The 17,161-nt window shown below is 48.3% G+C and overlaps 1 long non-coding RNA gene across 2 annotated transcripts in view; it reads left to right on the top strand.

The window, feature by feature from the left end:
* Positions 1-17,161, top strand: part of LOC124228189 (uncharacterized) — an 82,288-nt gene that overhangs the window by 15,853 nt on the left and 49,274 nt on the right. The gene's annotated exons all lie outside the window — the stretch shown is intronic.

Genomic DNA, 17,161 nt, shown 5'->3' with positions numbered 1-17,161 from the left:
ACCAGTCCAAGAATGGAGGGAAGAGCATCTCAGGCAGAGGGATCAGCATGTGCAAAGGCATGGAAGCACATCTGATTCATGAGGGCCGTGGGATATGACACTGGAGAGCAGGGCTGGTGCTGGATCAGACAGGACCATTCAATCCAACCTGAGTTGGGGAGGCCATGGAGGGTTAGGATGAGGTTGACAATGCGTCTCAGGCTTAGAGGGGATACAATTTACAAGCCTGGGGCTCTCGAGCCAGACCATCTGAGTCCCAGCAGTGCTACTTACTAGTTGGGTGACCCTGGGCAGGTTACTTAACCTCCTGGAACCTCAGTGTTCTCATCTGCAGAATGATAATGATAAGAGGACCTACCTTATAGGGCAGCCACAAAGATTAAGTAGGTCCTACGCCATGCTCTGAACAATTCCGTGCATGTGTATGGCTCTTAACACACTCTGGCTGTCAGCTCAGCCTTGGTTTTCACACCTGCTCTCCCACGTTGTGGCTGAAATGGTTATTTCGTTAACCCTCTCTGCCTGGCGCAGTGGGGAGTGAGGTCAGCGTAGGAAATCAACCGTCACACACTGGAACTGGGAACTGAGAGGCGCAGAGACTCCTGGAAATGCAAGGAGAACTTGCCAAGACGCCTTTCTGTAGGGTTCCAGGAGGCCCAGCCCTCCATGGGGCACCCTCTGAGGTCTCATAGGTTAGTGACGCACGTGGGGGAAGGAACCGAAAAGGGGACCTGAAAGATCTGTTTTCTCAGAAACAGGCAAAGGGGGCATCAGGGGTGGAGGGGCAGTGTCTTGGAGGCTCCTTCAGGACCGCCCTTCAGGACTGAGAGGCCCTGAGAGGTTATCTGGCCTGTAGACACCAAAATGGCAGCCACTGGGCTAGCCTTGGCTTGAAGACCTGCTTTGTTTAACTTTATAGAGTTTGATAAGATTAACAGATCAAATAGTTACCATCTTTTTTTAATTCAAGATTTTTTACAGTAAATCCATTTTGACTCCCTTCACCCATTTCGCCCACTCCCCACCCCCTGCCTTGCAATCACCAATCTGTTCTTTGTATCTCTGAGCTTGGTTTTTTTTGGATTCCACATATAAGTGAACTCACTCAGTATTTGTCTTCTTTCTCTGTCTGACTTATTTCACTCAGCATAATGTCGTCAAGGTCCATCCATGTTGTCACAAATGGCATGTCCAGCTTCTGGTGAAAATCAGAACATCTGGGAACAGTGGGCTGGCATTCCCACGTGGCAACTGTCTGCAGGAAATGAATGGTAGATGCCCCCACATTAGGTCCACTGAGCTCATTTTCATTTCCTGCCCTGTCCCGGTAGGCATTCCCTTGTAAGACTGCCAAATCTAGGTTGGTATTCCCATTTTACAGATGGGGAAACTGAGACCCAGAGTGGGGACGTGATTCATCCAATTTTACACAAGTGAGTGATCAAGCTCGGATGGGACCCCAGGTCTCCTAACACTCGGTCATGTGTTCCACACCTCTGGTTTCCTTCCTTTGCCTCAGTGCCCTGGTGGGAAAGACAGAGAACCAAGGACTACTACAAAGTAGACCATGTCACTTTAATGGATAATAACTTTAATAATAATAGCAGCTATCTATTAAAAGTCTACAAAGTAGCAGCAGCTTCACACACATTTAATCCTCATAGTGACTCTGAAAAGTAACTATTACTATCCTAATTTTTCAGATGAGGAAACTGAGGCTCAGAAAGTTTTTTAAATGCTTGCCTAAGGTCACCAGGCCACTGTGTGGTGGAAGCGGGACTTGAATCGTGGTCTAGCTGACCCTAAAGCTCCACAGCTGGGTTGCAGGCCGATTATCAATTGAGTGCTAAGTGAGGCTCTGAAAGATGAAAATCGTGGAAATTTCTGGAAGCCACAATCTGAGTGGTTTACCAATGGCCAATTTGGACAGTTGAGGTCATGTCAGGGGGAGATTTCAAGTTGTTGAGTGTCTCATGAGCTTCATGAGAGTGGGGTGACTTGATCCCCTGCCCTGGGACTGCCCCCGTCTTCCCTCTCAGGCATTCCTTGTCATGAGGAGGGGACACCTCGAGAGGAGAGTTGCGGGAGTCGGTCAAGGCTCAGGAAGGAGGAAGAAGCTGTGAATAGAGAAGGCCAGCTCATCTTCAAGACCTCCCGAACATCCCTATGCTGGGTTAATGGCCCCGGCTGCGGGCCCCCCAGCGCCGTGAGCTGACCTTGACCATGGCAGTTGTCACTGGGTCTTGAGGCTTTCTTTAGTTCGTCTGTCTCCCTCTATAGATCATCTGCTCCCCTTGGCTGGGGCCCCAACTCCACTTATGTCTGTATCCCCATCATGCAGCATAGTGCTTGACTAAAAATGGGCACAATGACCATGCGCCTCTGGAATGAATTAATGAATGTATAATGCAGGCACCATTTCTTCCCTCTGGGCTTAGTCTGCTGGGATTTGAATCTTGGCTCCACACTTACCAACTCAGTAACTTGGGCAAATTATTTAACCTCTCTAGGCCTCAGTTTCTTCATCTGTAAAGTGAAGATGATAATCGTGCTTACCTCATTGTTTATTGTTAGAACTGATGCATTACCCAGAGAGTAGTTAGCACAATATCTTGTATGTGCTAATATGGTAGCCATTAGTCACATGTGGCTATTTAAATGAACTAAAATTAAAAATTCAGTTTGCCTATTGCACTAGCCACGTTTTAAGTGCACAGTAGCCCAGATGCAGAACATTTCCATCATCACAGAATATTCTATTGGACAGAGCTGGTCTAGAACATAGTAAGTTACTACTATTCCTATTGCTATTGTTGTTCTCTCTCAGCTCAATGTGGAGCAAGATACCGGAGCTCTCTTCAGCACTAAAGGGGGAGATTTACCCTCAGGGCACGCCAGGCTGACACTGTCCCCTGCATGTGTCCACTTCCTGGAATGCCTTCCCCATGACCATTACCTGGTGACATTGCACTTATGTGGATGCCTGAGCCTCAGGCTTTGGGACCCCTCCTAATGGGAGAGCCCAACAAAAGAGTCCTCCCCTTCTCCACGAGGCTAGGCTCTCTTCAAGGGCTGGGCTTGCATTTTATTCATCCCTGTCCCCAGGGCCTGGCATTTGGCAAGCAATCAAAGCAAGATTGTTGGGGAATGAAGGAGCTGCGCCTAAAGGTTTCCAAGGACCCAAGACAGTGTGTCTGCTCAGCTTTGTGGCCACATCAAGGGGTTTCATACCAGATGACTTCCAGTGTGGAAGAGAGAGTGGCTGGAAGCAGGCCTGGGTGGGCGGCCAGGAGGCAGGAGCGCAGGAAATACTGGCAGGATGAGCAGCCTTCGTGAACGGTGGCGGCTGCCATGGAAGTGACTGGAAGCACAGGCGAGTGGCAAAGGAAAGGTGAATGGATGTCACCAGATTAAGGGGAGAACTGTCTTGTGCATGGGAGGCACCCCAAGCCCTCCTTAAAGCTGAAAGGAGAGACCCAGGTTTCAGCAGACCCCTGGCGGAGGGGTGGGGCGAGCCCCCAGCATCGCTTACTTTCTGTTACCGTATCCACAGTTGTCTTCGTTTTTATCCTGTACTCACGGGGTCTGGGGACAAGAAGTTTAACCAGAATCAAATATCTTTAGTCTGTAACCTGAAAGACTCTTTAGTTTGACTTCTCTCATCAATGGAGACTATTTCGTTTATAGGCGTGTTTTCTCTGACAAGTCTCTCTTGTTTCAAGGAGAAGTGAGCCCAGACGTCTGAGGTAAACTGTTATATTTAACTTGAGGTAATCAGGCTTAGTCTCTAATCAACCTACAGATCTAGAAGCCCATTTAGGGGAACAGATGTGCCTTTTGCTCCCTACAGTCATTGGAAGCCACCACTCCTTTCCACGTCTGCTCCTGCTCAAATCTCTATGTGGTCCTCCCTGGCTTAAACCCCCTCAGCGCCTCCCTGGGTCTGCTCCCCTTTGACCTCAGAGTAAACCCCAATTCCACATTAGGGTGCACATGGCCCCATGGCATCCAGCCCTGCCATCTGTCCACCTTAGCTCCCACCCTTGCTATCTCATGTTTCCCCCACCAGCCTCACTCAGCTGTCTGTTTTCCTAACCGTCTGGCTGTCAATCACCCATTGAGCTTTGCTCTTTCCACTTCCTGTTTCACTCTGTCCCTGCCTTGTCATCTGGCCAACTCCTACTCCTTTGTGAGGCCTCAGCTTAGATGTCACTTCTCTATACTGCCCCTATCCTCACCCTAGGACTCCCACAGTGAGCTGGCCCACACCTGCCACCTGCCACCTGTCTTGCAACTACCAGCTGAGGCCCCTCTGCTGTCCAGGCTCTGAGCGGGCAGGGCCATGACTGTTGACGTGATGATTGCGCCCTCAGGGTCTGGCCCGAGGCAGAAAGGGTGCTTGGTAATACTTGTCGAATGAGTCCAAAAGGTGAATTAACGAACGTTATCATCAAGTTCAGAAGCCAGTTTCTGAACACTGGCTCTGACGGTCTCGATGATGCTTTTTAAGCTGAATGTTGAACTGACTTACTCACCACAGGAGTTGATTCATTTACTTGCTCCAAAAGGATAAAATTATACCAATGGCTTTGTGTTCTTTTGCTTTTACAGCACAAAGGTTAATACCATCAGCTTTAGAGCCAGACTGTCTGGATTCAAATCCGGCCCCACCATTCAGAAGCTATGTGACATCTGGCAAATTATTTAATTTTTTTATCCCTCAGTTTCCTCATCTGTAGATGGGGATACTAATAATATTTATCTAGTGAGGTTGTTGTGAGGATTAAATTAGTTTATATTTGTAAAGATCTGTATCCTCTAACACATAGATGTACTTTATAAAATTTGTTAAATGACATAAATAGAGAATAAACCTCATAAACAGTATGGAGGTCTCTTAGATGATAACAGTTTTTCAGAGTAAAGCTTTGGCATGGTCTCAGTACAAGGCAAATTCATGAGAGAGGTAAAGTTTATTATCAGCATGTGACAACCCTCTGTTCCCAGCCCTTTCACACCCTCTGTGGTATCTTGTCCCACTTGTAACTTCCAGAAGTCTCATCTTCTCCACTTTCTCTATCTAACACCAACTGCTTTTAGATCGGTTAAAAAGGCCAATTCATACTCTAGTGTAAATGACTGCTGGGTTTTAATGTTCCTCCTCTCCGAAATTACTGTCTTAACATGAAGTGTTCTGATTCTGGGAATCCAGAAGGGCAGAAAATGCATGTTATACACCTTATACGTGTCTAAGTGCAGGAGACCTCCGTCAGCCTCGTTTATCATGTTCCCCTGAACAAGGAATCAAGAGTGGGAAGCTTAGACCCGTGTTGCTTAATGTTGAGAATTTTGGAGACTCATTGGAGGAGAAGGGAAACACGCCACTGGGCATTCGATACTAATGGATGAGTTAAAATGAGAAATCAGCATCCTGGCTAGTCCACACTGCCATTCCAAGGCTACAGAGCCTCAGATGCCATGTGACGGGACCTCAAAGGAGAGCTGCGGTTTCAAGGTCAGAGGGGCAGCAGCCAAGGATTTAGAAAGCAGAGCTCAGCGTGGGACCCAAGGCAGGAGGCCGCCAGGGGCCGGTTAATGACGCCATTGTTTGAAGTTACATGCAATCAAAGAAAAAAAAAATCGGGCAAAGAAAGAAAGAGAGAAAGAAAACCAAACCACTTAAAAATTTTTGGGACAACATCCCTTGCCAAACTTTTTTTTAAAGAAAAAACCAACCTGAAGCCAATGAAGCGAACAGGACAGCGGCGTCTGGGCCTGCTCTGAGAGCAGACGGCAGCCTCTCGGGTTTCAGCAGGAGTCGATCATTGCATAAACAAGGTGACCTCTGGATGGGGACAGCCATTCTGTAAGAGCTACCCCCTGAGCAAGCCTTGGGCATTTCCGTGGCCACATTCTTCACGCCTGGAGTTGCCCCATCCTGCAGCCCCCTGATTTTGGACATTGTTGGGTAACTCACAGCACGCTGTCGTGTCCATCTGGTTGTTCTTTGGGATGACCCTGCCAGGGTGGCGCAGATTGTTAGGTTCCGTTTATGGAAAAGGTGACGCTGAGTTTGAGCAAGTTGACCTTGCTTGGCCAAGGTCAGGAAGTGAGGACCTGGCAGAGGCAAGTGCAGGACACAAGTCTCTGCTTTGCCATTTGGCCAGGAAAATGCAGACAGGAAGGAAAGAGGGAGGCATGCCTGACCTTGGGGCAGGCTGAGAGCCTTAGCAATAACGTTACCTGGGGTTTGTTGAGTGTGTCGAGGGATAACAAGCACAGATTCTGGAACAAAAGAGTGTGAACTCAAATCCTAGATCCATATCCTACTAGCTGTGCAAACTTGGACAGTTACTAAATGTTTCTGAGCCTCCACTGCCTCATCTGCAAAATGAGGTAAGGGCAGGACTTGCCTTATAAGGCTGTGGGGGCATTAAATGAGCTACAGTGTGTAAAATGGCAGAGCCACTCTTGGCACACCATGCGCGTTGGCTCTTATTACAGCATCCTTCAACATAAACTCTTTTGTTTTGGGTTTTTTGGTGAGAGGGAGTTATTTATTTTCATTCCCATTTTACAGATTATGAAGTGAGGCACAGAGAGGTTAAGTTATTTGTAAAGAAACAGAGTTGGGGGTTGGTCCTGGGCTTTCAATGCTAAACCCGCGTCACTCCTGGCTTACCACCGTTGATTCCCTGCGCCAGACGTCTTGGACTTTCCTGCCGTTGTTGACCCCGGGTGTCTCGTTAGGAGCTTCCCCGGGACCAACACTAACCAGAGTCATGACCGGAGCATCAGCGTCCCCAGACTTCTCTTCCTGCCTAGTCTCCTGTATTAGCAGAAGCCGCCAACCTCCCCTCCCAGGTGCTCGGTGTTCTGCAGTTGCCTGTTCTCCTGCTCCAATGGATATGAACTTGTTCCCAAGGCCTAGAAAATATTAACCACCCCTCAGCAGTCAGGAGGCTGTGGCAGTGGGCCAAGTGAGAACTGACAATACCTTGGACCAAGGGGGAGGTGGTGGTGATGGAGATGAATGGATTTGAGGGCCCTTTGGGAGGTGAAACAGACTCTTCTAGGAACTGTGATAGGCACTGAGATACAAAGATGAATAAGACATAGAAACTCATCTTTAAGGGACTTAGAGTCTAAAAAGAGGGAGGCACACATGTAACAAATACATACACACAAGTGCAACTGGCTATGGCGGAATGACTGTGGAAATGGCCACAATTCTTTGGCCTGTGCTACATCCATATGCTTTTTGATGTTACTTCCTAGCTCCTGCTATCATGAGACCTAGGCTGTTTCCCTACGCCTTAGACCTGGGCTGGTCTTGTGGTGTGCTTTGTCAACAAAATGTGATGCCAGTGTTGGTGGACCAGTTTTAAGCCTAGACCTCAATTGGCCTTGCATGCCTCCAACATCTCTAGGAACCCTGTAGAGCTTCTAGCAGAATAAACCCAGGCTAGCCTCCTTGACGAAGAGAGACACATGGCCCAGTTATCTGTCACCTCTGCTGATAGCAGGCCAACTCTTAAGTTTGCAAATAAGCACCTTAGACAAGCTAACCACTAGGCATCTGGCCAGTTGACCACAGATGCCCAAGTGAGCTCAGCCAAGATCAGTGGATTCTGGCCCAGGTGAGCAGATTGGTTCAGGCAACTCATAGACTCATGAGTAATGATAAATGCTTATTGCTCAAAGCAGGGATTGGCAAACTACAGCCTGTGAGCCTGCCAGCTCCTTGTTTTTGTAAATAAAGTTTGATTAGAATACAGGCACACCTGTTTATTTGTGTATTGTTTATAGTTTCTTTTGAGCTACAAAGGCAGAGCTGAGCAGTTGCAACAGAGACTGATCTGCAAAGCCTAAAATGTTTACTATCTAGCTCTTCAAGAAAATGTTTTCTGATTACTGGTTTGAAGCCATTGAGATTGGGAGTGGTTTGTTACACAGTGATAACTAACTGATACCTGGGTGCTGGGACCAAGGGGCCAATGGGAGCACAAAGGACGGACTGCTTAGTTCTCCATTGCCTATGACATGGAACAGTTGGGAGAGGCTCTGTAGGGAAAGTGATGCTAAATGTGTCGTGCGTCAAGTGTGGACTTGGGCTTAGAGGGAAATGATGAGAAAATCAAGGGTCAGAATGATTGTGACCAGGCCACAGTCACATGGGGGGGGTCTCCTGGTTCCTGTTCAGGGAACTGACCCCTTGTTCAAGCAGACCATTTAACCTTTTGGGTCAAAGTCAAAGGGCCAGGGAACCAGACAGACCTGGGCTTGGATTCCAGCTCTACCGTTTTTGAGATGTGTGATCTTGGGCAACTTAATTTTTCTTAGTTTCCTCATCTTTAAACTGGGGAGTTGTTATGAAATTAAATGAGATCTTGGGCACAGTTTCTGGTATATCACTTGTGATTATAAAGAAAGCTGTAGAGATAAAGACAGCTTAGAAGTCCACACCATGGGGCTTTCCATTCTAATCAGGGTGAGAGATTAGAGCTAAAGGAAAGTTGATCTACCGCTGGGATTCCTGGTGGGATGGATGGTTTTGGACCCATGAAGCCTACAGCACATGGGCCACCTGCTTCCTTGCTGGAACCGTCTTGCCCCAGGGGCTCCCACCCCTAACAGCTTATGGGGCCCCACTCTAGGCTGCCCTCTCTCTGTTTCACAACCCACCACAAAAGGTGGGAGAGCCTGTGGGCTGAGGGGATTGGGTCTCTTTGTACTTATCTCCAAGTTCCTGTTTCTCTGGTGCAGGGGCTGCGCCAATTCACATGAGGATGAGGGCGAATGAAGCATATTGAGCCAGATTCCAGAAAGTGGTCCCTGGAGCACCCATTATATGTCAGGCCCTGTGCTGGGCTCGAGGAATCAGGGAGGAGCCAGACAAGGTCTTCCCAGACCTCAGAGTTTACTGTGGGAAGTAGGCCAGAGAGCAGATGTTTTCAACACAAGGTGGTAAAGATTGAGGTGGAGGGAAGCATGGGGCTCCAAAGGGGTGCAGCATAGCTTGGGGCTCAGGAAATGATGCTCAGGGTGAGTCTGAGCTCTGTTTTCCAACTTAAGTAGGAGCTGGCCAGAGAAAGCCTGAGGGAGAAAGGCATTCCAGGAAGACGAAACGGCGTAAGCAAAGGAAGGATGATGTTGTCTGGCACGGAGATTGAGTAAAGGAAAAGGAGGTGAGGCTAGCAGAGTAAGCAGGAGCTTATACCCTGTAGTCATCGAAAGGACTGAAGCACAGAGGGCCTAACAACTTGGTGATAGGGTAAATGTGCAGTATAAGGGACTTGAGGGACTCTGTCCATGGGCCACCATAACAGGTCATGGTTTCTGTTTTCTTGGTCCCCAGGAAGGGCAGGGAGTAAGGAAGTTTCCAGATCATCGTGGGCCCATTCAGCTCTGAAGCCCACTATGGTTTCAACATCAGGTTACATTCTATTTCTTACCAAACCCAACAGGAGATTTTATCATGTTGCTTCATAACGTATGGGGGTACATGGAGGGGCTGATAAACTGCGCTGAGTGCGTGAGTCGGGGATGGGCAGAGGAAGAGGAGGTGGAAACATCCCGTCCTGTGGTTCCGAGAGGTGACAGTCAGGGTCTGGGACAAGGCTAGCCTTCTGTGCTCAGAGGAGATGTTTGGTAAGCATTTGGAAATCCTTTCTGCTCTTCCAGATGAATGAAGAAGTGAATCCAAACCTGGAAGTGGAAATTTAAAAAAAAAGTCCCATCATCACTTTGGGAGCTAAGACGTCCAAGTGTCACAAAAGAGAGTTTCTCAATGAGGAACTGGCCAGCAAGGGAGAAAAATACCCTTTAAAAATACTTCCTGCTAGAAGTCAAATGGTAGGCAAACAAGAGTTGCACCATCAAGGCAGTGTTCTTTCTGGGTTCATTTTCTGAGTTTTGAGTAGGTTGGTTTCTACGAACCCAGCATTGTGTCTCCCATCACCACCTCCCCCAGACTCTAGCCACAGGAGTGGGAACTTCCAGCTGATCAGCTTGTGCGGGGGCCCAGGCTAGTGCCGACAGGGTCCTCAATGATTGTTCTGTAGGGAGTGGGGAGGGAGGCAAGCACATCACTGGTTATCCCGGAGTCAGAGTGAAGCCTGCTTGTGGGGACCATCTCAAACCAGCCGAGAACAATCCGTTTTGCATCCAGTAACTTTGGACTGGAGACAGCTGCTGTGCAGAACTGGGCTCATAATCTCCCACCCGCATGGAGACCATAGGGAGAATTCCCTTTGGCCACTATTTGATAACTTCCCATCACCTGGCAGGCCCCATGTGAGGCTCAGGGATGCAGAATGTGGTGCTTGAGGGCATAGACCTTTGAGTTATGCTAGCCTGGGCTGGGGCCCTGGCTCTGCCCCTCACTATTTGAGTCATCTTGGGAAAGCTATTAACATTTTTGAGGCTCAGTTTCCATATCTGAAAATTTGGGACAGCAAACTCACCTGATAGGGAGTAAATGATACCATGAATATAAGGGGCTTAAGCCATGCCCAGCACATAGTAAGAACTCAAGAGGAGTGTGGGTATGTGTGTGTCTGTGAAAGCTTTTAAGCACCTTTGGTGCTTGTGCTGAGTATTGAGGACAAAGCAGTTTGTGGAGGACGCTGGGAGTTGGGGCTGGGGGATGCCTGGCAAGCATTTATTCACTCAGTCATTCAACAAACACATACTGAGGATCTAGTCTGTGCCGGGCTTTGCACCAAGCAGTGGGAAAAGCTCTGCTGGTTCTTCTCTGTGGTTCACCCGGATCCATTTCCCACCCTGCTCTGTGCCCTGGAGGCTGACCCTGACACTGCATCTCCCCTGCTCCCTTGTCACCTGCCTTCTGGTTGAGGTTGGCCTTGGAGGCCTCTGGCAGGAGCCCAGAGGGCAGAGAGGGAGCCTCGCATCTGTGGCGGCAGCCGTGCTTCTCCACCACGGCAGTTCCCACCACCCTCTTTGAAGCCTCCAGCATCACTGCCTCCTCCCCCTGCTCCTTTCCGGGTGTGATGGCTTCACACCACCGCTGGCCCCGGGACCCGTCCACATCTGTAAATGGGCCCTTATTAAATGCTCTTCATCTGCACCATCTGGGGTAAATTCTGTTTTCTGCTGGGACCCTTATGGCTATGTCTGCTGTTCTTGTCGTGGTCAATGCTCTGTTAGGCTTGAGTTTCCTTTTCTTGGGCTGAACTCCCAGCGCCCTCCTTTCCTTCACCTCTTTGTTGGAGACAAAGCAGTGAATCAGCCGACCAGAGGCTCTCTGAGGCTTGCTTCACCTCTGAAGACTCCAGGTCTGGCTTTCGGTTCTCTTGCCTGCTCTGGGGCGGGGCTCAGCTCTGGGTGGTTCCGGAGTGCTCTCCACTTTGGGGAGGAGAAGCGGGAAGATCAGCATCTGCACCCAGCTGTGCCGGGCCAGGGGCACCCGCGGGCAGCTGTCAGCAGCCCTGGCAGTTCCTCCTTCAGAACTGCTCTGCCTCCCCCTCTCGCCCCTTCCCGCTTTACTCAGCCCCTGCTTTCTGCGTTCTTCCTCCCTCTGCCCACGATGTGCAACAGAGCCTAGTAGTTCATTCTCTTATGCAACAGCCATGCATAGGACACCTACTGTGTGCCTGGCCCTGGTCTAAGCAATGAAGATGCAGCAGGTGATAAGGCAAGCAATGCCCCTGCCCTCAGGGAGCTAATATTCTTATGGGAAGAGATGGATGACAAACCAAGAGATGGACGACCCCAATTTATCAGGTGGTGGTGCATGTTTAGATGAAAAATGAAACAGGATAAGGAGATAAAAGGTGATGGTGTGGGGTATGGGAGCTATTTGACAAAGGGGGTCAAGGAGGGCATCACTGAAAAGGTGACATTTGAGCAGAGACTGGGAGATGTACGGGGAGAGGAACAGCAAGAGCAAAGGCCTGGAGGTGGGAGCGTGCATTCCGGGAAGAGTGGCTGGAGTGGAGTGGAGCAAATGACAGGAGAGAGGAGGAGGCGAGGTCAGGGAGGCAGCAGAACAGCTCTTGAAGGCCGCGGGAGTGGCTTTGGATTTTGATCTGAGTGGAATGGGAAACCTTTGGAGGAACAGAGAAGTGATAACGGTTTAAGGGTCACTCTGGCTGTTGAATGGAGAACATGGAAGGCAAGAGCAGAAGCAGGAACCCAGAGAGGGACCATCACAATGAGAATAGACCTACCCCACTGCTACCACCGATGTATCTGAAACACAGGACAGGTTACATAATTGGCTCAGCGTCCACATGAGATGGTGGTTGCTATTGTTCTCATAATCAACAACGTCATTATCACCCCACGGGCTGTGCAAACTCATGGAAGTGATTGTTTCTGTCTGAGATTCAGTTTCTTCATCCTTAAAATGGGAATAATAATATCTACCTTTTAGGGTTGCTGTGGGGATATGCATCGCTCACATCCATAATCTTCGTAGAAAGTGAAGGAGATGATAACTGTTATTCCTATTGTAGCCGTGAGGAAACTGAGATTTGGTTACTCGACTGAGGCCATAACTTGCCCACCTGATTCTAAAAGTTCAGGCCTGTTGGGAAGGAATGGCCATAAATCTGGGGCTTAACAGAGAGATGCCTCAGATCTGCACCTTATGTTTCTTTGGGGCTGAGGTGACTGCATGACCTTATTCTCCTCGTCCAATGAAATTCCAGGCTCCTACCCCCTTAAACTAATGAAAGCCCAGAGTCCCACTCTCCTTGACCACTGTAAGTTCCCAATCCCTTCTTGTTGGCTCTGAGACAATGCTCATCACCTCCAGAGGGGCAAGTCCACCTCCTCTGTGCTCCGTTCCTCACATGGGCCTCATGGGATGAGTGGCCTCATGGGATGACCACTATTTGTTCCATATTTCCCGGGTGTCAGGAAACATCTTACACGCGCTGTCTCATTTAATGCCCACAGCACTACGAGATTAATATTCTCGTCTGCATGTTACAGAGGAGGAAATGGAGGTTTAGAAAGGGTAAATAATTTGCCCAAGATCATGCCCTCGGGGCAGAACCAGGGCTTGAATCCAAGACTTCATAACTTCAAAGTCTGTGCTCTTTCTGCTAATCTCCTTTGCTTATCATTCCTCTGAGTGCCTGTCTTGGTCAGAATATTCATATGTGGGTCAATTAATTAGTTAGTTAATGAATTTGTTTGATTGAATGAATAAACTTTGCTGACTTGGTACCACAGGGAGAGTGGAATAGAGCAGGGAAAGAATGACCATGGGAATGAGATAGGGGCCCACCTGGGGCTCCCGAACTCATTAGCAACGTGGTCCTAGGCAAGTGTGGTTGGCAGGATGAAGGCCCTCCGAAGATGCCCACAGTTGAATCGCTGGAACCTATGAACATGCTGCCTTATGCGGCAAAAGAGACTGCAGATGCGGTTAAGGCTACAGACCGTGAGACAAGGAGATTATCCCAGACGATCCTGGGGGTCCAATCCAATCATATGAGTTGTTAAAAGTGAAGAATCTTTCCTGGCTGTGGTTGGACGGAGAGATGCCAAGAGAGAAGAAGAGTCAGAGATACACTGTGAGAAGGACTCAGTTGCTGTCTTTGAAAACGGAGGAAGGGGGCCATGCGCCAAGCAGCGGATGGCCTCTAGACCTGGGAAAGGCAAAGAAATTGATTCTCCTCTGGAGTCTCCAGGGAGGAACACAGCCCTTCTGACACCGCAAATTGAGCCCCGTGAGACCTGTGTCAGACTTCTGATCTCCAAACCTACAAGAAAATAAATCTGTGCTATGTAAACTACTCAGATTGCGGTGGTTTCTTATGGCCACAATAGAAAACTAATACAGCGACTTATTTCAGGCCTTGAGGCCTCTGGTCCCTCCTTGGCAAAATGGGCACCACAAACCCTGCATTCTTGGGGGACTGTGACAATCACATGAGACTGGGTGGGGAAGTTATCTGACCCGGAGCCTGGCACATAGTAGGTATGTAGGGACTGTCGGCTAACCTGGAATTTGAATGATAAGATGCTGAGCCTTTCTCCTCTGAAACCAGACTGTGGTTGACAAGTGTCCATCAGGGTGTAGACGGCAACCCCTAGAAGTGTTCAGAGGAAGATAGAGGGCTTGGTGGACTGGGCTGGTCAGAGAAGTTTCCTTAGAAGGTGGGACTGGAGACATGAGCTGGAGGGACATTAGGAGAGAATGATTTTGTGGCTGTAAGAGATTGAAGTCTATGGGGAATCCAAATAGTAGAGTTATCGTCCTATGCACGTAGGGTGGGCAGCTCTGGGTCAGGCGCGGCTCACTGGAGCAGGAGTATGGAGTCAGGAAGTGCTGACTTTGGGTCTTCTCTGAGCTGCTGACCAGCTTGTCATTAACTTCTCTGAGTATCTTAAAAAATAAGGATGACAACACCTACCCTGTCAGTTTGATAGCAGGATGCCATTAATTGAGATGATGTTGATGGTAAACATTTCAAAGGCTGCACAACAAATCATCATTGTTCTTTCCGTTGCCCACGGTCAGACAGTCTCGCACTGCCGCGATGAAACGGCCCAACGGAACACCATTTGGTTTTGGACCATTTTCCCAAACAGCTGTCCTCTGCCCTCCTGGAGCGCATGCCAACTTCCTGCCATTCTCTCTAAAGACCCTCTTCCTCCCCAGGAGCCTGCACCGTCAGGGAACGATTACCTAGTTTTTTTCTACATGCTTCTTCCCTTCACCTCTCACTTGCCATGTGACCTGGGGGAAACCACTTTCTCTTTCTGGACCCCGTTTCCTTGTCAGCACAAAAAAGATGTTGCTCTGGACCAGTACCTCTCAGGTACCCCTTAGCTCTAAGAGTCTGTGAGTCTATGTGTTTCCAAAACCAAACAAACAAACAAACAAAGCTAAGAGCAAAAACACAGACATCACCATTTTAAGACTAGAATAATCAGGGCTACCTCTACTTGCTAGAAGCCAGCCATTATTCACTTAATTGTTCATTTAATCCTCACAAGAATTCTAAAAGGTCAGTGCTATTCCAATTCCCAGGCACAGAGAGGTTAGGTTTCTTGTCTTGGATCACACAACGTGCATGTGGCGTGATGGGCTTTACTCTCCGCAGTTGTCCTCCACAGGCCACGCTAGTTACCAAGAACCCTGGACCACTTCCATCCTCTTTTCCATTGTTTGGGAGTCATCATGAATCACCACCAAGAGCTGCTCATGTCTTCCTTACACCCCATCTTTTCTTGGCTGTACCTCTACTTTCCGAGTATCATCACATTACACTTTGTTTCCCAGAAATTTGGGGCTGAGCTGGAAGAATATTCTGAGATGTTTAATACTGTGTCTTCATGTTGTTGGGTAATATGCGAGCCCTACATTCTAAACAAGTGTGTCCGTAACTGACATTTATGGAGCGTTAACTGTAGACAGAATCCATCCTGAGAACTCTCCATGTGTTAATGCTTTTAATTCTCACATCCACCCTGTCTGATGAGGTGGGTTGTCTTATCATCAACATTTTGCAGATGAGGAAATGAAAGCACAGAGCATGGGTAGAGCTTAGCGCTTGTGTCACAGAGAGGGAGCGACATTGCTGGGACTCGAACCCAGGCTGTCTGGCCACAGACACCAGGCTCTTACCCACTTCATTTTACTGTCTTTCTTGAGATAGCCTCTTCTGGAAAGGAATTCTATGGAATGTTTTTAAAAGTTCTGTAATAAAAGAGTTCTGTGGCCAAGTAAGTTTATATCAATGAGGTTAAATGAAGTGAAACAAGTTGCTTTACTTTTGGGTTCTTTAGAGTCTTGAATAAACAAATGGTGATCAAGATCTTTAAAGGCAGGACAGAGCATGCACACTTTTTAAACTCATTTGATCATAGGAACTCTTTACTTCCGGTGGATCAGCTCAAGGCACATATTTTGTGAAAATCAACTCTAGAGGCATTGCATAGGAAGGTTTTTGAGGGGAGGAGTCAAGTTCCAGATTCTCAGGAGCCCTCCCCAGTGCTAGTTCACCTCAACATCACTCCACCACCAACTCTGCTGACCCTGCAGTGCACCTGGCATGTGTTTAGGGAAAAACAAACTTATGTGTTGAGTCTTTGAAAACTGTGCACTTTTAGCGCACCATGTTGGTAATTTCCCATTTAGAGAATCTTTTTTTAAAGTAAATGATTTCTGGCAAAGCAAATCATTACTCCTAAATGACTTATACTCTTGGTGAATCTGGATTTTCACGAAATAGGCTTTTAAGGTGAGGTACACTTAGATTTTCTCCTGTGGATGGGGGGCAAAAGTTGGATGGGGAGGGAATGGCAGAACAGGGTGTGGAAGACATAGGAATAGAAGCTGTGGTTTTCCCCAACAGTTGCACGAAATAATAATATGACTTCTGCTTTTCGTCCACTGTGCGTGGCAACTGGGGAATCCAGCAGCTTGAGAGGACAGTTGGTTAAGTTGGAGGGCAAAGTCTGCTAAATCTTGGAAAGTCTTTGTTGTCTAACCTCCTGGCCTTTCTTGCTCCCAGTACTTGCTGACGTCTCCTTAGCATGCTTCACTCCGAGATGCAAGTGTTTCCCCACACGGTGTCTCATTTTGTCAGTTTCCACACCCAGTTCCATTCTGCATATGGCTGCCAAGCACCCACCATGGGCTTGCTATGAGCCAGGCACCGTGGGTTTAGTACTCATTTAATCCAGACATGAAAGCCAGGCCCTGGAGATGGAGAGTTGACTAAAGCACGGTGTCTGCTTTGGAGGAAAACTCACTGAATACAGGCAAATACACCAAATACACAGCCAATCCTAACTTTTGGCAGAATGTAAGGGTCAACAGAGATGGATAAAGACAGAGGTTTGAGAGATCATGCCTAGGTTTCGTGGTGGGGGAATTCTGGGAAGTTTTCTTGATAGAGGCGGCAGTGGAGTTGGGCTTTGAAAGATGAGTAGAGTGTAGCTACGCGGAGAAGATGGTGGGAATGACCTTCTCTGGGAGAGAACAACCTGTGCACGGAGAAGGACATCAGAGGGTCTAAGGGGTGTGGGGCGATTACCAGCTTGCCAGCAGCAAAGTGGCACTGGATTTAGGTTCTTTTGCTATTTCTATGACAACCAGTGACCCCTTTTATGTTAGATGCCCCCCAACACCAGGGGCAACAATGGAAAGTTTTCCAGATAGAGAGTTTCTAAAGAG

The sequence above is a fragment of the Equus quagga genome, chromosome 16 (genome assembly GCF_021613505.1).
Source record: "Equus quagga isolate Etosha38 chromosome 16, UCLA_HA_Equagga_1.0, whole genome shotgun sequence".
Lineage (NCBI taxonomy): Eukaryota > Metazoa > Chordata > Mammalia > Perissodactyla > Equidae > Equus > Equus quagga.
Note: the sequence above shows the minus strand (reverse complement) of the source record. Positions and strands in the feature narration are given on the sequence as shown.